This window comes from Astyanax mexicanus, chromosome 24, assembly GCF_023375975.1.
Source record: "Astyanax mexicanus isolate ESR-SI-001 chromosome 24, AstMex3_surface, whole genome shotgun sequence".
NCBI classification, from domain to species: Eukaryota; Metazoa; Chordata; class Actinopteri; order Characiformes; family Acestrorhamphidae; genus Astyanax; species Astyanax mexicanus.
In genome coordinates, this window is record NC_064431.1 from 15,134,959 (window position 1) to 15,157,657 (window position 22,699).

At 39.8% G+C, this 22,699-nt stretch overlaps 1 long non-coding RNA gene across 1 annotated transcript; it reads right to left on the reverse strand.

Moving 5' to 3' along the window:
• Positions 1–2,788: 2,788 nt before the first annotated feature.
• On the reverse strand, positions 2,789–6,978 carry LOC125787532 (uncharacterized). The gene is made up of 2 exons (XR_007429420.1): positions 6,751–6,978; positions 2,789–4,503 (listed from the first exon to the last, which is right to left on the reverse strand). It is a non-coding gene; the product is annotated as an uncharacterized LOC125787532 (long non-coding RNA).
• Between the last annotated feature and the right edge of the window lie 15,721 nt (positions 6,979–22,699).

A 22,699-nucleotide genomic window follows, 5' to 3' on the forward strand; every position in this document is an offset into this window, starting at 1 on the left:
TTTTTACATTTTTATTTTCAATTACAATTCTGGACTTTCTTCACAACTTTACCCCCCCACTCCAATTTTTTATAGTATTTCCAAAGGTACATATGAGCCATTCCACAAAATTGGTGCCGTTTACTTATTGTAACTGTTCCAAATTAAAAGAAAATTTTAAATCTCTAACTCTGAATCTAATAACATATATATATTTAACTATTCAAAACATGTACTGGTCAAACTCTAAACTTTTACAAGGTTTATAAACCGAAGATGGTTACAAGATGGGGTAATGTGTTATGGTAACAGAAATAAGTGAAACCCAGGGACAAAATGTGTATTTTAACTTATTACACATTTATTCCGATTTTTTTTTTAACATAGATGGGGTTTGAACCAAAATACATCTCTGAAGGATTTTAATAATTATATTTCATGGTAAAGTTTATAGTTAGAGAGTGGGGACAGATAACAAATGATATTTTTTTAGTTTTTATTATTTTTTTTTATTACATATCTTATTTTTGCAGTTAGGTCAATGTACCAGACATTATGTTTGATAATTAAAAAAATATATTTTGTGTTACTTTTATTTGTGCTTTCCTGGGGACAGAAATGGAGTGGGATATGATATATATAGCTTTGTATTTCCATTTGGGTATTCTTCAGGATTAGCCAGCAGAAATCGTCTGAAGGAGGAATCTGTATCTACTGTCTGTGGCAAGTCAGCAGATGGGGGAGACGTAAATACTTATAAATAATGAGTTTTATCATCTATCGCAGTTAAGCAGCACAAGCTAACACTAACCTGTGGTAAATGCTCAGCGTAAACATGCGTGGCCTGCAACAACTTATTTGCATAAAAGTGACAGAGCCCTTAAGGGCTCATTTTGAAAGGGACTGAAAGATTAGAGCTGGTGAGATCTCTTTATGTGAGAGTGCTTTTTCATGAACATGTTTTGTGTAGCCCATAGACCTACTCTAACATTTTTAATACGCCCCCTTTTTATTAATATTTTGTTTAAATGTATTTACCATTTGGCTCCACCTTTAAATCACTCCACTCTTTTATTTTTTAAATGAAAGAACCAATTAATAAGGAATAGCTAGGACTACAGAAAGACTTGTAGGGATATCTGGCTCTCACAAGTATAGCTAGACAAGTACACACACACACACACACAAACACAGTCCTACACACACTGGCATGTACTCATAATCAGGGCCTGAACACACGGCCAGAGATGTTGTGATGGGCTCGTCTGGTTTCGGGGCAGGGTTAAAGGGTCAGATCTCGGGTTTTGATTGACGCAGTAAAAGCGTGACACATACAGTGCTACTTAGTCTTGATTAATTCAAGCCATTATCTCATCAATCAGCAGGTCAGCAAAGGTCAGGAGGCCCCAGAGCCAAACATCTCCGAGCAGCACCGCCGAGCGAGTCGCTCTGGCAGTCGCCCCGCCGTGAACCGCCCACCTGAAGCCCTGGCATCCACTTTCCCTCATAAAACGCAGCTACGATATTTGGTGGAGTGATAATCACAGAATGCCCGCCCGCCGCGGCGCAGCTGTTGCCAGGGCGGCGGGTCAACAAAACAGAGCGGCGTCCCGTCCACACCTTCCATCTGCGGTTAGGTTCAGAGACGGAGATTTAGGGATCTGTCTACACGCTCGTCTGATGGCTCTGAAGGATTCTGGGAAAGCCTGGATGGGAAATCAGGTAACCTTTAGCGTTTGGGAGGACAGTAAGGTGTGGTGAGCATTAATCAGGCCTCCCCGATGTTCAAAATAACCCGGACGGCCCGGGACTCTAAAAAAGAAAGCAGGGGCTGCCCTGAGGGCAGCATCACGCAGCTGACGGGCTGAGCAAAAACATTAGCAGCTCTGTTGATTTAACATTCAGAAAAGATGAGATCTTGGCAGGTGGACTCATAATCATAAATCTAGCCAATAAACACAGTGCCTAATATTTTTCATTCAGAAAGTGTGAGAATATTTGCTCAGTGATAATCAGAACATTCTTATACACTGGCATGCCAAAAGTCATGGGACAGCAGAATGTAAACTGATCATCAATGTTACCTCAGAGGACAGATTGGGAAACCCCAACTTATATAAGAGGCTTATAAAAGAATACGTCATAAAAGGAAGGCATTACCACCCAAAGTGGACTGTAACGCCAGACAGAGTGAAGCGACGCTAGCCGAGTCAAATTAACAGACTGGTTTCTTAACAGGCTGATAACTAGATATTACAGAGATTAGAGCCAAACAAACAATAATCTCACCAAATACCAGAGCCGTAGTGGTATAAACAGTCCGTGTTCAAAACCAAAAGACAGTCCAACCAAGCATTAAATCCAAAAGGGGCAAAACAAGAGACATAAACCGATAAACCAGAAAAAAGGGTCGAAATGAGAAGGCACAAGAAGAACACATGAAAAAACGCTTAGTATGCAACCAAAGTCGACAATACCTCGCAAAGATAGTATACATAATGCAGCCTTAAATACAAAATACATGATAAGCATAACCCGGAACTTTCTCAGAACAAAGGTGAATCTGAGTGTCGGAGCGTAATGTGATTGGGCGAAGGAGAGCGACTGACGCTGACGTCATAAATCATAGGATACTGGGAAATGGAGTCTGGTAGTGTGGAAGGAGAGTCAGGCTGCGTAACATGGACAGTGAGCGCAGTGGGTGGTAATGATGGTGACTGGCAGCATCTGGCTAGAATTGTCAATGTGAACAGACAAGGGACTCATACAGAAATCATAGAAGAAATCAGAATACAGATAACCTCACAGGTCAATGCAGCATTTTTTATCTTCCACGGGACATAAAATTCATAAACATGTTTTAAAATCACTGATATTTTTGATGGATGTGGATAAAAAAGAATCCCAACAATTATCTGCCTTTTACAATCTAAAACTTTGGCTTGGATAGCAAAATAAAAATGAATTTTCCTGGTAAATAATATTTTCCTTGCACACTGCACAGTCCAAATGTCCTCCTCTTGGGGTCCCACTTATGTATGGCTGTGACATCACTGCAAACTCACAGTCTGTCCTTGAGAGGGCAAAATAGTATATTGTAAAAAAAATTTAAAACAAGCTAGTGAGTAGTCATGAAAATAAACTGAGATTTGGAAATTAATTAAAAAAATCAATTTCCAAAGCCCTTGTCAGCAGTAAATCATTGCTGAAACAGAGGGTGTTATTGCACTCTCTACTGCAGCATTTACACACTTAAAAACAGCCCATTCACGCTTTCATCAAAATATCTAGAAAAAACACAGAAACACAGATCACTCTGTAACTAATAAAGTATAAGTCCTATAAATTACCAATAATTACCAATAAGGCCAAAGAGCAGTGAGCAGTGAAAACTAGTACAGAAAGATGTCTGGCTGATCCACATGGCTACATGTGCCTTTAGCTCAGCTTGAGACTGAACTAAGTCTCAGTTTTAGCTGTGAATAGTTAAACTAGTGGTCTGACAGGTGAAGTAAAGCAGTAATAAAGTCATTGCAATAATGAGAAAATAAAATAAATAAAAAAGCTCAACAGACAGTTACACAAACAGTTAAAAATGACAGTTACCTAACATTTTTAACATCCTTTTAAAAAGGGTGTTGTTTCAACGTTTAAAACATATATCATGGATAACAAATCAAATTTTATATGGAACATGTTTGATTTAGAGCAAATCTCGTTCACAGAATAAAAATGGTGCATCTATTTAAAGCAAGAGTGAAAATTCAGCTTCAGACCGATGAGTGCAGTGAACAGATCCAGTTGGTGGGTGAGGGGGAGGAGACTGGGACGGGACGGGCTGATTATCGTGCTGTAAAGTGGAAAAAGAGAGGGAGGTGCTGACAGCTCGTCAGTGTACAGTAATTATGATTATTCCTTCATCACCTTTTATTTGTTTTCCAAACAAAACCGAAAGAGTGCTTTCCTATCCGCTGGCACTCGCCTCGGGTCATACCCGACACACGACACGGACTACGAACAACAGCCCACGAGTGATGGACAGCTCAGACCACGGGCAGCGCTAATCCTCACCATCACCATCCCAACCGTGTAGCCCCGCCCACTTCCGACTGAGAGGATTAACATGGGCTCACTCTGTGTTTTTGCTTTTTAACACCATAAACTTCACCTCTCCTCCAGCACTGCCCTGGGTTTGAACCACAGGTTCTGTTTAAGGAACTTTGTCAAGATGCCGTAAAATGAAAAGCTGACAGATTTTGGAGGCGTGGCCACAAACATTTCTAATCCCAGAAGATTTGTATAGCAACACTTTAGGAATGGAGAGAATGTTCACCTCTTGGCCTGGTCCAACCTCTACAAATTTCCCTGGTGATGCAACATGATGTTTTTGACCTTCTTCTATTTTAAAGCTGGAATAAGCAGTCTTCTACATAGAGTCCAGAGTCGGACAGTAGACCAGTCCTCTTCTCCCACACCAAGCATCCCAAGTGTCTCAGACTGCCTTCATTGAGTTTACAATGCAGCCTAAAGAAAGACCAGAAGCAGAGTGTTTCCCCTTGATTTCCAGCATGTGTAATTTGTCCAGTGAGTGTAATATCCTGATAGTAAAGTAGTTAATGTATTTTATTAACCCTTATAATCCTACGGACGGATTTTCCATCCAAAATCGCATCTTGTGTTCTCAGCTTAATTACTCAGGAATCCCTTAACACATACACATAATCCATATGTGGTTAGAAAGGGCGGAACTTACTCTTTCTAAAAATAGTGATCACATCCCAGTGCAGTAAAGCATCTACAAGAAACTAATTGAGAAATACGACTAAAAAAGTGAGATCTCCTTCCCCAACTAATATTATTTACCTTTAGTGCTTTAAACATATTTATATGATGTTTCAAACCAAATAATATCAGTAAATGACTCAAAAGTCTCCACAGAAAAACTAAAGCTAGGTATGGCACTACTTTATATCGTTTTTTTTTTTTACTTGCACATTTTTACTAAGTAGTTATTTTGCACTAAACATTTACATTTTTGTATTTCTTTGTTTTTTTGTGTGTTTGATCAAAATACTAAAAGGCATAGGCTGCTTTTTACTAATCTATATGTATTCTAGAGGTGTGATTATCAAGAAAAATAACTACGCCTGATGTTCTCTATTTATTTTGTCAAAGTAATAAGACATGAAATGAACTTTTATAAATATTATTATGCTTTCAACTCATAAACACTCTAGTCTAACAATTTTTGAAAAGATATCTTAGGTGTGAATATATTCAAAGTTTATACATTCAAAAATAAGTAAAAAAAAAAAAAAAACATCCTTGGGAAACTTTTTACCAAAACATGATCCGTTCCAGGAAAATATAATAATTCTGCTTCCTTTTGACATTTTAAATTATTACATTTTTGAGCAGCCGTATAGCTTCTGGAGTAAAAGAGATCATGGCATGTGGCTGTGTGATATAATTACTGTGTTATAAGACCTGAAAGAGGAAATGACTGAAAAGGAAGAAAAAACATACCAAAACAGCCAGGGGTTTAAAGGGTTTATCAATAAATAACCAAACCAATTACATTTCCACCAAATTACAGTACCGGAGCTAATTTCGGTTTACCAAACCAAATCTGTTACAGTCAAGTTTAACCTCAGAGCTACTGCCAGAGATTCTAAGAAGATAATAATAAAAAGATAAACTAATGTTTTAAAATTTGGACCTGGTCCAGCCCAGAACATACATGTGAGGAGAGCACTGATCAGTACAGAGTACAAAAAATAGCTACTAAATCCAGCACTTATATATTACAGTTTACAGTCATTTCCAGTGTAAAAACACTTTTTTATGGTTCAGAATTTCAGACCAAAAATAGGAGAAGAAAAAGTAGTAGAGTCTGTCTTCTCTCATTATGCAGGAGTTATGCAGGATGTTATGGGTGTAACAGACTACATTTTTGATGTCTGAACTGTATCTACTCTAACTGTAGATTAAATCCTAAACCCTAAAGTCAAAAAGCGGCAGATTCTTGAGCAACGTTGTTTCTTTTTCTTCTTCTATTTTTTAATGAGCAATGATAGCCTGGTTCAAATTTCTGTAGTTAGTCTAAAAGTCTGAATTGTCAAAAAGTGCCTGTTAAAGCTCCACTAGGTAGGATTGAGATCTTGTGCTCGTGGGCTCCCCTACAGTTGCAGAGAGTAATAAATGTACACAGCACTGTCGTTACCCCCCTTCTGTCTCCTGGCCATTTTTCATACTTTATTTTTTTGTCTCTTTTAGCATGAAATCTTTACTTTATTGTAATCACGACTGAAACAAGACATTTCTTCTGTGATAAAACAGCGTGTTTACAGAGTAGCACTGTTAGCCCTCACCACCAAACAAGCACAGCATGAAATAATATTAAAATAAAAACACAGTATCAGTAAAAGGTTTTACAAGCCCCAGACTAAAATGTATATTTCAATTTGGGGCAATATACTGCAAGCTAAACTTACAAACAGCCATATTTTACACTTAACATGATATATTTACACATTTAACCCGATTGCTAATGCTAATCACAAATGCTAATCACTGCTAGCTTCCGCCTGCTAGCCTACAGCTTTAGGAGTTACAACAAACACTTTAACTCAACTTATACATCACATATTTACACTCTGGTTGTTTTAATAACCTTTTAACTTTTTTATTAACATTTTAAGCTCCTTACAAAACAGAAATACCCACTGATGTACTTATAATCTGTCTTTATCTGGTACTATATGAACTCACCGGAGCTTCTCCGGGTTCTCCTGGTTTGAGCTCAGAGGAGCTCCGGCACAGACACGAAAGGACCGCTATTCCTCCTATTACACTTCAATGCAGCGCTGCCGTGAGTTTCAAGCTGTAATTTTACTTCTTTAAAAAGTTCAATAATCAAAGAAATCCTACCTAGTGTGCATTTAACTGTTAGCCATGCTGGACTTAGCCCCACAGCTTAACACAACAACTCATGGCCTAACCAACAACATGCCAATGTTTAATGCCCTCCCTTTAACAAACCAATCAATGTGATGTATACGGAGACTCCGCCCACATTGGTAATTATGACAGGATGTAATAAAGTTCTTCAGTGTGCTCAGTCACTAACTGCAGTGTGAAACTAAACAAAACTAACTGGACTAAATGTTTACTATACAATGTAATAAATGTTCACATTCACATCTTTATTGCCAATACGGTTCTTTCTGGAACCAAAATTGGTTATTTTATGTAACAGAACCACTTAAATAACTCCTGGAAGCCTCTTTATTATTATAAGAGGAGTCATGTATTTTTTTTTTAAATGGCAAAAAAGGGCAAACAAGGGTCCAGAACTTCAGCACAGGCTGGCAGCTGCACCCACTGATGATGGCATCACAGTCTACAACAGTCTCAGACTCATGTTCCACATGTCGAGCTAATTACGCCTGTTAGTGATGTCATAGTATCGGGGTTTCCTCCAGTCGAGCACTCCAGTCAAAACCAGCACTCATGCAACGTATTCCCGTGGGAATGTTCTGGAAAATGGGTATGAAACACGCTGGTGACATGCTGGTTTCAGTGGTAATTCCCTTCTCTCTCCCGTCTGGAGTTTCACATTTCCTTATCTCCCAAATCAGACAGGACACGTTTTTACCCAGCATGCCGCACGTGGGCCAGAGCTTCGGTCACCCTGTTTGTTGTGGAGGTGATGTCATGTATTTATGCTGGACATTCAAGGACATCTCCAGCTCATTTGGAAGCAGATGTTTGATAATTGTCAGTTAGTCCACTCTTCACTGGGCATGAAGACACTGGTTCCCGTAAACAGAATGCATTAGCAAAATGGCTAACAGCTACCAAACCATCCTAACAGCTTCCATCTCCTGCTGCTCTTCAGCTCCTGGACTGGCCTTTATATTTATCTATGTTACTGACATAATCACTTCCTGTGGTAGATTAAGGTGAACAGGCCCCTAGGCTACACATTGAATGGGCCCTCAAATAATTAAAATAATTAAATCATTAAAAAATAATTATATTATTTATATTACTGGTGTCAATCACTTAAATTATATGTTTTTAGGATGACTATGGATGATGACTATGGATGATTGTGTTTTACTGCTTGAATTTGTACACTAGGAGTGGCATAAAGTTATCCAAAAGCAAGTTATCCATGAGAAGAACATGCCAAGATGCATTAAACTGTGATTAAAAATCAGGGTTATTCCACCAAATATTGATTTCTGAACTTATTTGAAGTCTGAAAGCTATGCATCTTTTTGTTATTTCAGCCATTTCTCATTTTCTGCAAATAAATGCTCTAAACGACAATATTTTTATTTGGGATTTGTGAAAAATGTTGTCCGTTGTTTATAGAATAAAACAACAATGTTCATTTTACTTAAACATATACCTATAAATAGCAAAATCAAATAAACTGATTCAAAAATTTAAGTGGTCTCTTAATCTTTTTCCAGATCTGTATGTGTAGCTGCATGTTCCACACCTTCAACAAACTGGTAATGTGCCAATAGCTGTGTGTGTGTGTGTGTGTGTGTCTGTGAGAGAGAGAGAGCGAGAGAGAGAGGGTCTGAGAGTCTTCAGCACAGCATCGGTGTATGGACAGTTTGGAGCAAAATTAGGTGTGGATTAAAGTAGGTGTGGATTAATCAACGTTGAATCAGTGCTGATGTTACTGATGAATCAATTTTGGATTTAGTGTTGATTTTAAATAGTGAATCAACATTGATATGGCAACGTTGTTTTAATGCTGTAAATTTTACATTTAATAAACCAGACCTCATTGTCACCTCCTTGCCCTGTTTCCTGTCTGTTGTCATGTTTCTCTGTTTATTTACCTGTTCCTCGTGTCTTTGTCTCCCACGTGACCCGTGCTCCTCTGTGTTTCTTCCCCAGTGATTTTCACTTACCTGTGTTCAATTGTAGCTCCGCCCCTTAGTCCCAGGTGTTTCCTGTTTCCCGTGTGTGTCCACCACTATTTATAGTCCGTGTTCCCTTCTCTCGTGTCGATCCTTTTACGTTCTACGTCTGTTAGTGGTCCTTGTGTTTTCCGTTGCTCCTCAGTCCTGGTCTGTATTGTTAAGTTTATGTTTATTTTGTGTTTATTTTTGTTAATAAATTTGTGTGTAGTTTGCGTTTGCGTCCGCCTCCTCGTCCTTCCCGCACACCCCAACCTGACAGAAGGATCAACCTAATATGGACGCAGCAAACAATTCTTGGCTCGGGTCCAGGATGGCCATCCGCCGTGCCCCCTTAGGCACCCTGGCGCAGGAGACCCCGAGGCACCGTACTCCATTGCCGTTTCCCACAGGGGCTGTACTCTACCCGGCTCTCGGCCGCACAGCTCCTAAGGCCATCCCGACTCCCGTGATGCCCACGGCTGAGACGCCACACTCCGTGACTCTTGCGGTCGAAACGCCGTGCTCCGTGAATCCCGCGGCCGTGATGCCGCTCTCCGTGAAGCCCGCGGCCGAGACGTCGCTCTCCGTGAAGCCCGTGGCTGAGACACTGCGCTCCGTGACTTCGCGGTCGAAACGCCGCACTCCGTGAAGCCAGCGGTCGATACGCCGCGCTCCGTGAAGCCCGCGGCCGAGACGCCGCGCTCCGTGACTCTCGCGGCAGCAAAGCCGCACCTCGTGACTCTCGCGGCTGAAACGCAGCGCTCCGTTATGCCCGCGGCTGAGACGCCACGCTCCGTGACTCCCGTGGCTCATCCGCGCTCCTCGACTCCTGCCACCCCTGAACCTGCATATGCTGCTCCCACAGCCCCGGAACCTGCATACACTGCAGTACCAGCAGTTTTAGGCTATGCTCCAGCTCAAGCACCAGCAGCTCCCGCTGCTCCAGCTCCAGCACCAGCAGCTCCCGCTGCTCCAGCTCAAGCACCAGCAGCTCCCGCTGCTCCAGCTCAAGCTCCAGCTCTACTTGTCAAGTCTCCCGTTTTGGCTGGGAAACTACCGTATTTTACTGCTCATTTTACTGCTCATTCCCGTCCACATAAATTTCCCGTTTTCTATTAACATAAAAAAAAAATATTACGAGACAGGCGCTGTGTGAATGGGAAATCTCTTAGCCAATCATGGAGCCGGATCAAGACGAAAGTCCCGCCTTTCAGGAGAAACAGCCAATCAAGCTTGCTGGTTTTGCGGCGCGAGGAGGAGGGTCAGTGTTGGAATTGTCAGTTGTTAGAATTTGTTGAAATCTCAAGTATTGTGGTGTAATTTTTTATTTAGAAGGGGATGAAGAGATGGTTTAACTGGAGAGAGAGGACATGTGGAGAGGACTGAAATTAACTGAACTGATCAGGACTGGACTGATTAAAGAAAGGAGTATTTATTTAAGATTAGTTGTGTAGACCCTTAGGACTAATATTTATAAGCATTTCTTTAAAATTGTTTCAGTGTTATAAAAGATAAAATACCAATTTAGAAACAAGTGAATAGATTACATTATTATATTGCTACATGAAATCCATTATTGACATATTGTTTTGCATACTTTATTAAGGAATGCATTCACTGATGGAATATATCTGCTCCATGTCTATATGTAAAAGCTCATAATACTATTTTTAGATCACCAAAAGTCATTTTGCAGAATTCGTGCACTCTTTGTTCAATTTTAAATAAATTAAAAAAAAAATATTAAGTAAATAAAAAAGTAAAGATTTCATGTAAATATCTAGAAAATTGTTTTATTTTGGCTGTATTATAAGAATTACAGATGTAGGAATATTCACAACATTTCAGTGTCAAAAAAGGTAGACCTGTCAGATTCTAAATATATAATTGTAGTTTGTAAGTGTTTCACAGGTGGTTATTTTAGATTTCTTGTAAACCTGTCTTAAAATGTAAGGGATACTGAACCTTGGTTAGGCTAGTGGGACGGCTCGAAGCGGAAAATTTCCCTTATTTTTAAATCTAAAACTTGACAGGTATGAACCTATATATATATATATATATATATATATATATATATATATATATATATATATATATATAATGGTCTGCTGTATAGGAGTGGAATGAGAATTTTACAAATTACAATACTTACATCTGAGGTAAATGCTATAATGTTACTAAGTGGTTGCTGGTGGTTCATATTTGGTTGCTAAGTGGGCTCTTTCTGCTTGCTGTAGTGCCATGTGATTGCTAAGGTATTGTTAATTGGTTAATAAGGTGTTTCTAAGTGGTTGCTAGGTGGTTTCTATGCTATGCAAAGTGTTATGTAACAAGTGCTATGCTGCTATGGTGTTACTAAGTGGGTGATAGATGATTGTTGTGACATCCAAGGTGTTTGCTGTGGTGTTGCTACAGTCCAAGGTGGCTGCTACAGTGATTTTAAGTGGCTGCTAGCTGGTTACTAAGGTGCTACTTGGTGGTTACTCAAGTGTTGGTGTGGTACCAGTTTGTTGCTAAGTGGTTGCTGGTGGTCCATAGTTGGTTGCTTACTGGGCTCTATCTGCTTGCTGTAGTGCCACAGGGTTGCTAAGGTATTGCTAATTAGTTGATAAGGTATTTCTAGATGGTTGCTAAGTGGTTGATATGATGTTGCCATGTGGTTGCTAAGCTGTTACTAGGTGGTTTCTATGCTATGCAAAGTGTTATGTAACAAGTGCTATGCTGCTATGGTGTCACTAAGGGGTTGATAGATGATTTTTGTGACATCCAAGGTGTTTGCTGTGGTGTTGCTACAGTCAAAGGTGGCTGCTTCAGTGATGCTAAGTGGCTGCTAGCTGGTTGCTAAGGTATTAGTAGGTGGTTGCTCAAGTTTTGGTGTGGTATCAGTTTGTTGCTAGAATATTGACATAGTGTACCAGGTATTTACATTTATAGTGGATCTATGTGTGTTCCAGATGGTTGCTAGTTAGTATAGCTTTATATTAGAGATCAGTGACCTGCTTTGATGAAAGTTTAAATGAAGTTTAGTGGCTGTCGAGTCACAGAATCTTTATGTTTTGGGTGTATAAAAAATGACTGGAAGTAAATGACAAGAGCGAGGGATGAAAAAACTGCAAATAGATGAGTGTGAATCAGCTGAGAGTGCGCCAATTCAGTACTTGCCTGAATAAACAAACATGTTTGAAAACATGATAGAATACAATCTTTCTGGTGGTGTTTTTTTTTGCAGGGTGTGTTCTGTTTTGTTCTGATTTCATGAATCTGCTCCTACATCTTTGCATCTGGACATTTTAAAGTGGTAATTAGAGAGGATAATCTTTTTTTATATATACAATTTTATTTAAATTTTTTCCCATTTTCTCACTTTTCACATTTCCACTCATTAGCAATCCCCCTATCACTAGTAATGCCCCAACACACCAGGAGGGTGAAGACTAACACATGCTTCCTCTATATAGTCAGCCACTGCTTCTTTTCAAGCTGCTGCTGATGAAGGAAAGCGCAGTGGCTCAGTTCTGATACATCAGCTCACAGACACCCTGTGCTGCAGACATCACCCTAGGAGTGATGTGGGGAGAGAGCGCCATCTACCCACCCGGAGGGAGCAGGGCCAATTTTGCTTCCTCTGAGCGCCAGCAGCTTGATGGCAAAGCTGCATGAGCGGGGGTTCGAACCTGCAACCTCCCGCTCATAGTGGCAGCGCATTAGACCAATTGGGGCCCGCTAGAGAGGATAACCTTTTTGTGCAATCTGATTGATTGAGCTAATGTAAAATATTAAATATGGAATTTGCGATTAATGCCCTGAAATAGTCCTTCTAAAGGTGTTTAATATGATGTTTAAGTCAAAATGATGTTTTAAAATAGGAGGGACCATCAATATTGTCCTGTAATTATTAAATTGACTTATTCAGGTGGTGTTTTTTGCAGAGTTATGGTCAGGTTTTATGAATCTGCTCCTCTACCTTCAAATCTGGACATCTCAGTGATAATTACAGAGCGAGGCCTTCACCGCTGCAGAGATAAATCCAGTGATGTGTCAGAGAGTATCCCAGCATTCCTGCTTTAAAGCACCATGATGCTTCCACCTGTGGGTACCTCTATCTACAGCTTTGTGGTTTGTCATTGTTGTCTCTTCAGCTTCGAAACCTTTCCATTAACTCGTTTACAGACGTTACCCACTCAGAACCGATCCGACTCGACCCGCGGTGGAGGAAGTCTTGCCTCCAGCAAACCATAGCTGGAGTGGTGTGTAATGAGACGTCAGCGTTTCCAGTAAAAACACAGCTAACCGCTTTCAGAGCCGTGCGTGTTGGATTGGCTCGGCCAGCCAAGCTTCAGTTATGACTTGTAATGTTATCAACAAATTACATAATGCTACTTTTAATGTTTTTCGCCCTGTGGGTATTGATGCAGTGTGGGGGGAATGAGCGAGTGTTATTGCTGGAGCCGCAGGAGCTCTACAGGATCTGACAGACAATGGTGACCTCAACCTGTTACAGCTTTGAAGGCCATTGTTACATTGTTCCTTGTTGTAAATCAAAATTGGTGCGATGCACTTTCCAAAACATCATGTAATTTCAAGGTTTTCAAGGACCTTTTTCTAATTCATATTGAATTTTGCTATATGTACACAGTCATACCACAATATTATGACCAATCACTGTCCATTTTCTCAGCTCCACTTTACCATATAGGACACGTTGTAGTTCTACAGTTACAGACTGTAGTCCTGTTTTTGTTTCCCTGCATATTTTGTTAATTTTATTATGCTCATTTCACTCAGTTCTTCAGTGATCAGGAGCCCACAGGACCACAACAGTGCAGGGAAGGTGGTGGTGGCTGCTTTCTCTCCTGAGAAAATGACAGTTTGTTCAGAATGATCATTTTAGTCCCGTCTACACACAAATTTTCATAATTCTCCAGCTTTATATTGCCTGATATTGGAGGAAAATTGTCCTAACCTCTCATACTGGGGATGCATCAGTCCAGAAAACCTCATAGTCCAATGCTGGGTGGTGGGGTGGGTGTGTTGCACTCCTCTGGTCTGAATTTGGCATTGGCCATGGTCACTTCTGGGTCAAAAACTCACAAATGCTCCAGAATGGTCAATTCTTCTGAGCTGTCATCCATTTTCTGCCAATCAGCTGAAAGAGTTTGGTGTCAGAAAGCATATCGTTGCTTTCCTATGAAAAACACTTATTTCCATTTTTGTCGATTTTTAGTTTACTACATAATTTGAACAGACAAACTGTTCCCTACACTGTGCCAAAATTTCTTGATGAACGTACCAATAGAAACTCTCTTCCAAATTACCTGAAATAAACTCTTTTTACATTGATTTCCATTGAAAGTTCACAAGGTTTTTTCTCACTCTTGTAAAGTTGCTGTTTTGGGAGGTAAGTGTATTTCATTGGACAGCGACAATATGCTGCGCATAACCCGTCAACCGCACCAGAGACCTACCAAGTAGATCAGTTGAAGATCTGATGTTTCTTACACAGCAGTCAGCAGACTTCATCTACGGAGGGATCTGTACCTACTATATGTGGCAAGTCAGCAGATGAGATCAAATAATTAAAACAAATAGTTTTGTGCTTCTATCTCACTTAATCATGAACTAGCTTGTTTGTGTTTCGCTATTTATCACAATAAATAAATGAATGGAGTTACACTTATATAGCGCCTTTCTAGAAACCCAAGGACGCTTTACAATCACGTTTGACACACAACCAGCCACTGTCTCCAGAGGAAACTCGCGCAGACACAAGGAGAACTTGGAAACTTGCCCCAGATAAGGACTTGAACCCAAGACCCCAGTGCTGGAAGGCGAACGCTCAGTGTGTTCATGAGGTGTGGCCAGCAACAGCTTATTTGCATAAAACCTGCTTGCCATCATGGACAATGCATCACATCCTCTACACACTACAGTGGTGAAACAGAAAAGCATGTTCAGTGGCAGATTGCTACAGCTGCTCTGTACTAAAGAGCGTCATGTGAGATCTTTCCTTCCCACTGCTATTTAATTCTATAATGAGTCTCCTTATTGTAGGGACACTACTGATTTGCTACTTTCTGAACTGTGCTGATCTAAACCTACTGTTATGTCATACTATGTAATTTTATTCTATTATTATTATTGTGTGGTATTATCGAAATCATGCATTTTTTTTTTACTAGTTTTTTACTGTTATTCTTCTTATCTGACTTTTTTTTTTGGATATAGTTTCACTCCCATGTTATTGTTTCCGCTAGTAATAACATTTATTCATTTTCCAACTGCAATGATATATATGCTGCCTCAGAATACACCTAAAATACCCTCATTAGCCATGCTTATTTATTTATTTTTTCTTTTTCTTTTGTGTGCTAATAGCTTTTTAACTTTTGTTGTTTATTTTTTTAATGTATGTTTGATTATGTGTGTCGTATGTGCAACACTGTGACACTGCAATTTCCTTTGGGATCATTAAAGTGCTATCTTATCTTATCTTATCTTAAAAGTGATAGAGCCAATAAATGGATGAAAAGCGACTGAACCTGGCAAGAACAGAGCTAATGAAATCTCTTCAGAACTTCATGAACTTGTATTGTATAGTCCATAGACCTATTCTAACAATTCTGAAAGCAGAGTGAGATGTATCCTTACTGGCGAAGGCAATCCCATGATGCATTTCACCAGCTTGGAGTTTCAGCACTCAGATTTAAAAACATGGCAGATGGAGTCTGCACTGTGGTGGAGTTTCTGTACAAATATAAGTAATTTTCTTTTGTATTTCCACTTACTGCTGCATGTGTTTATCAAACTAGTATATTTTACATTGTTTTAAGTTGTTTTTGTCAGTGTTGTTTTTCCTTGTACTTAATTTAAAGTAAGACCTGACCGACTGAAGCTACTGTTAGCTTGGCCCGATTTAGCCGGATTTCAGAGTACCAAACGTGGCTGGCACTCTAAGATAAGCCCCGCTACTGTGCTAAGCTAACCCTAGAAGGTCGTACAGTGTAAAAGATTTAACTTTTATCGTGAATATTTTAGTTTTTATCTTAATTATTATTCTCATGAGCATATTGCTGATGAAAAGTAAAGAAAACAGAAATAGCTGTGCTGATTTGAGAATCATCCTGAGGTAAGAGGTTAATAACTTGAATTAGTAAACAGAGCTCACGAGCACAGTCCGCTAGACGTGATGACGTATACTGACTCCAAAGCGAGTCCCGAACGCGCTGCCTCATAAGATCCCTTATCGGTTTAAATGCTGGCGAATGAGAGAGCTGCCTTTAAAGGCAATGATTACCTAAGCATCTGCATTCTGCTTATATGTCCCCTTTAAGAGCGTACAGTAATATATAACATGTAATATGTAGTACATACGTGTAGTAAACATCTAAAAACACATTTTAATGTCTAGCTTATAATTCATTTTCTAATTATTAAAATGGAGATTCATGAGGTCATGAGAAACCGTTCAGTTTGAGTAAATGAGGCAGAAGTTTAGTGGGACTGCTGACCGCACAGGCTCTGAGCGAGGGGCCACGGCTGAAGGCCACCAAAACAAGCAAACTGTGAAGTGGACGATGTGCCTTGCAGCCATGTTTAATTACTCAGCCATCCAGAGATATAAACAACAACAAACAGCACAGAGCACTACAGGAGGCAGAGAGGGAGCCAGAGCACAGCCTTCTGTTTATGCTGTCTATATATATAACAGCTTTCCAAATAGTGATCTAATTTTAGACACAAGCTGGCCATGATTCTTAGTGGCTAAAATGAGCTTTCTTTACTTCTGAGACACCCTGTATGTATACACCTTTTTGAAATGATCTGGGATTCAGCTGAATTGGAATTTAACCTTTTTACATTGACTTCCATCAAAAGTTAGGATTTTTTTTTCAGTGCTTTCAGACCTCAAATAATGCAAAGCAGAAAAACAAGTTAATATTAATTTATAAAGAACAATTCTAATGTTTGAAGATTTAGTGGAATAACCCTGATTTTTAATCACAGCTTTCATGCGTCTTGGCATGCTCTCCTCCACCAGTCTTACACACTGCTTTTGAATAACTTTATGCGACTCCTAGTCGAAAAAAATCAAACAGTTCAGTATGGTTTGACGGCTTCTGACCATCCATTTTGTTCTTGACTATATTCCACATGTTTTTCAATAGGGTTCAGGTCTGGAAATTGACCGTCAACTTATTTGAATGACAGCCAGCAATCACATTGCAACATCAGTTGACCTACAAAAAGAATGGCAAATGGCAGCAGCTGACGTGAAGTGCATGGAAAGAACAGTTGGAAACATGCTCCTTCTTTCTGCTCTGGAAATGTTCCCCAACTCTAAGGACAGGTTTTACCAGTAGGACCAGCTAGGTCAATTAAGGTGTGGATGAAAGACCCCCAGATCAAGACCCTGTCATGGCCAGCCCAATCTCCAAACCTGCACCAGGAGTGGCATAAGCAAAAAAAAAAAGCAGTGTGTAAGACTGGTGGAGAGCATGCCAAGATGCATAAAAGCTGTGATACCCCCTCTCCTTTAAAAATCAAGGTTAAATCAAAAGTTATTCTGAGTTATAATATTAAAATTGTTGTTTCTAAATGAAAATGAATATTCGAGTTGCATGGGATGGATAATTACACAACTCCGTTAGGAACCTCTACAACACCATGCTGAGACTCCTAGCATGTTGCATTACACACTATTCTCTATACTCAATAAATATTGCCCATATATGTCTTAATATTTAACTATTTATTGTTTCAAGTAACTTTTATCTTTCTTCTAAATAGCACTGCAATCTCACACTGGGTTAAATTATTTATATACAGCTCTGAAAAAAAGAGACCACTTCTTTCTTTGATTTTACCAAATTGAAAGATAGAAGATTACAAGCCAAGCTGTAATTAAACCAAGCTGAACTGCTTGAATTTTTGCAGCAGGAGTGGCATAAAGTTATCCAAAAGCAGTGTGTAAGACTGGTGGAGGAGAACATGCCAAGATGCGTAAAAACCAAGATTAAACCAGGGTTATTCCACCAAATATTGATTACTGAAGTCTTAAAACTTTATGAATATGAACTAGTTTTTTTGCATTATTTTAGTTTTGAAAGCTTTGCGTTTTTTTTTTTTTGTTTGTTTATTTCGGCCATTTCTCATTTTCTGCAAATAAATGCTCTAAATAAATGCTCTAAATAAATGCTCTAAATGACAATATAATGTAGCAACTATTTGCTACATTTAAATCACTACTCAACCCTCCGCCTCCTCCTCCGGCTACATGCCTTACGGCTGAAACACTTGCCTCATTCTTTACTGGCAAAGTGGCGGCCATCAGCAACCAGTTTACTGATGCACAATGTAGCAGTCCTACTGCATCCTCTACTGCCCGGTGTCCCTCCACCGAAGGCATTGCTTTCTCCTCGTTCACTCCTCTCACTGAGAACGAGACACTGGCTCTCCTAACACATAGCCGTCCTACTACGTGTCCGCTTGACCCAATTCCTTCAAACCTACTGCAAACTATCGCACCTGCAATCATTCCGGCTATCACTCACACCATCAATGCCTCTTTAACTTCTGGTGTATTCCCCACTGCTTTCAAACAAGCACATGTGACACCACTGCTCAAAAAGCCTTCTCTCAACCCCGCCCAGGTTGATAACTACAGACCGGTCTCACTGCTACCCTTTCTCTCTAAAACACTAGAAAGAGCAGTTTTAAATCAGGTCTCTGGCTTCCTCTCCCAGAATGACCTTCTGGACCAGAACCAATCTGGGTTCAAAAAAGGACATTCTACCGAGACGGCTCTGTTGTCTGTGACTGAAGCGTTGAAAACTGGCAGAGCTGCAGGTCAGTCCTCAGTGCTCATTCTGCTGGACCTCTCGGCCGCATTTGACACAGTCAACCATGACTTCCTCCTAACTATACTCTCAAACATGGGGATCGCAGACAATGTGCTGTCATGGTTCAGATCGTACCTCACTGGGCGCTCGTTCAAGGTGTCGTGGCAAGGACAGCTGTCCTCAGCCCGCTCCTTATCCACTGGGGTTCCCCAAGGTTCGGTACTGGGACCCCTTCTCTTCTCCATATACACCACCTCTCTTGGTCAGGTTATCCGCTCACACGGATTTTCCTACCATTGCTTTGCTGATGACACCCAGCTATACCTGTCGTTCTCACCTGAAGATCACTCAATTTCTGCACGGATTTCGCAGTGTCTCTCTGACATATCCTCATGGATGAGGGAGCATCACCTTCAATTAAATCTCTCAAAGACTGAACTTCTGGTTATACCAGCAAAACCATCTTTTCAACACAAATTCTCTATAAGTATCGACTCTCTCTCTCTCTCACCGACAAAGGTTGCTAGGAACCTGGGTGTTATGGTTGATGACCAACTCTCCTTCACGCACCATGTGGCCTCAGTTGCTCGGTCCTGCCGCTTTGCGCTCTATTACATCCAAAAAATTAGACCGTTCCTGACGCAACAGGCCACCCAACTCCTGGTGCAAGTGGTCGTCATCTCACGCCTCGACTACTGCAATGCCCTGCTAACTGGCCTCCCGGCCTGTGTAGTAAAACCACTCCAGATGATCCAGAACGCAGCAGCACGCCTGGTCTTCAACCAGCCAAAACGGGCACATGTCACCCCGCTGCTCATTGAGCTCCATTGGCTACCAGTTGATGCTCGCATCAAATTCAAAACTCTTACAATCGCCTACAAGGTGATGTCAGAACAGGCTCCTTCCTACCTGCACTCGCTCCTGAAGGCTTACGCTACCTCCCGGCCGCTGTGCTCCTCCAATGAACGTCGCCTCGCTTTGCCAAACATTCACACAAAGCAATCCAGACTGTTCTCATACAGAGTTCCCCAATGGTGGAACAAACTACCCTCCACTACCAGATCAGGAGAATCTCTCGCTATCTTTAAGAAACTCCTGAAGACAGAGCTCTTCAAAGAGCACTTACTCTCCTAACACCTCTAACACACTAACTACTTCTAACCTCATTTCCTTCTTCCTCTTCTCTACTCCTCTATCCTATTATTCCCCTTTGTCCTCCTTTTATCCCTATCCAAAGATGTTTTTCCTTTAAACTTATTTTACATTGTACTTGACTATTGTAAGTCGCTTTGGACAAAAGCGTCTGCCAAATGTAATGTAATGTAATTTTTATTTGGAATTTGGGAGAAATACTGTTTGTTGTTTATAGAATAAAACAACAATGTTTATTTTACTCAAACATATACTTATAAATAACAAAATCAGAGAAACTGATTCAGAAACTGAAGTGGTCTCTTATTTTTTTTCTAGAGCTGTATGTATTTGATTGTATAAGAGATTGTTGGAGAAAATGAGTTTTTATGCTTTTAATAAATTGGTTTAGTTTGGCTCCCAGAGCTCCAGTAGAGGAATTTTGAACAGTGAGATTAATAGCTGCAGTATAACGTCATTATTAAAATGAAATATTATCATTTCTTCTTACAATGTACCGACCTGACTGAAGCTTTCCCAGATCCAGACCGATGTTCAGGTCACCCAGTTTGTTTGAACAGCTTCTTTTCCAGTCTGTGAAGCTTCTTACTTTAGTGATTGTGGTGATTTATGTTGGGAATTTGATCACAGGCAGAGTTTAATGATACATATGTGAATGAATTTTGATAGATATCAGTAGCATTAGTGAAATATGTAGACTGTCATCCTTTCTCGGTTCTGAAATGTGAGAAAATTTTAGCATTTTATACTTATTTTATTACAAGGAGATGATGATGTCATATTTTTGTGATGCTTATTAACACTTTACAAGTCAGACACTGCAATTATACAGCTGCTTATTACTGTGTTATGAAGTATACTTAGAGTGTAATAAGCATTTCTCTGTTATTTGTGTATTAGACGTCATAATGTGCTGCACATTGTTGTAGGGGCTCATTATTATGCTCTTAGTAAGCCAATAAAACTCAGCCCACACAGACTGCAGAAAAACTATGCTTACTCATTTCTGCCCCCTGGTGCCCAGAATGGGCATCGGTGAGTCAGTGCTTTAATATACAGCTCTCTAGCTTTAGTTTCTGAATCAGCTTCTCTGATTTTCCTATTTATAGGTATATATTTGAGTAAAATAAACACGGTTGCTTTATTCTATAAACTACAGACAACATTTCTCCCAAATTCCAAGTAAAAATATTGTCATTTAGAGCATTTATTTGAAGAAAATGAGAAATGGCTGAAAAAAAAACAAAAAAAGATGCAGAGCTTTCAGACCTCAAATAATGCAAAGAAAACAAGTTCATATTCATAAAGTTTTAAGAGTTCAGAAATCAATATTTGGTGGAATAACCCTGGTTTTAATTACAGTTTTCATGCATCTTGGCATGTTCTCCTCCACCAGTCTTACACACTGCTTTTGGATAACTTTATTCCACTCCTGGAGCAAATATTCAAGCAGTTCAGTTTGGTCACATTTTCTCATTTTGCAACCACAAACTTAAATGTATTTTATTGACATTTTAAGTGATATAAAAACACAAAGTAGCAGATAATTGTGAAGTCTTAAGTCTTTTACAGCCTCCTTCAGGTTTTCTGCCAGGATTGCACTGTTTTTAGCTACATCCATCTTCCCATCACCTCTGACCAGCTTTCCTGCCCCTGCTGAAGAATAGCGTCCACACAGCATGATGCTGCCACCATCATTATTTTACAGTGGGGATGGTCCCACTAAACAAAGAGACGTTGAAACGACGTCTTTTCTAGGTCATTTTTGCACGTCCAATTTTGGTCTCCTGAAGGTGCAGACTGTGACGCCAGACGACGTCTTTTTTCTGACGTCTTCTGCACGTCCAGTATTGACGTCCCCCAGACCTCCGGATAAGGGCTAATTCTAGTTTAAATTAAGTCGTTGTGGACGTCTTTTCTACGTGAAATTTACATGTATACGTTTTATAGACCAACTACTTTGAGGCTCCCTGCATAACTGTAGTGCCATTTCTGACGGTGGCAACTGTTCCATTGTTCCAGCTTCAGCAGTAAACTGGAAACGCATACAAAGCTAAGCCAAACAATTACTGGAACAGGTTCACAACCTTCTGGAACTAGTTATGCACGTTAGTTATACACAATATGCTTTACAAATAAATTGCATTTCAACCCTCTCACTTTTTTCAAAACATGTCAACCTGCAAAGAACCAGTAAAAGCAAGGGATAAATTAATTACCCCCATCTTACCACTGTTGATTTTAAATTGACCCTTTCTGTTTGGGGAAACATTAATATAATAATAAACATAATGAGTAAATCTCATTTGGGGTTAATGCCTTTATTTTACATCAACATAACATACACCTTAGATTCACACCATAACAATTTCACTAAACATTTACCTTCCCTTAAAACTATTACAGCTTTACATTACACCTTCCCTAAACAATATTATACCTTCCCTCAACACTATTACACCTTTACATTACACCTTCCCTCAACACTATTACACCTTCCCTCAAAACTATTACACCTTCCCTTAACAATATTATACCTTCCCTCAAAACTATTACACCTTCCCTCAACACTATTACACCTTTACATTACACCAGGGGTCTCAAAGTACCAGCCCACGCGGTTTCATACGGCCCCTCACGGGTTAACAAAATAAACATACATCTGGCCCGCAATTCAATTTAATTATTTATGCTTTATTATGTTCGTTTTCATATTTTATCTTAACTTGTATTTTGGTGTGTGTGTGTGGTTTTTGTTTTTTTTGCTTACGCTGCGTTGCCTGCTTTAGTAGTCTTCAGTAG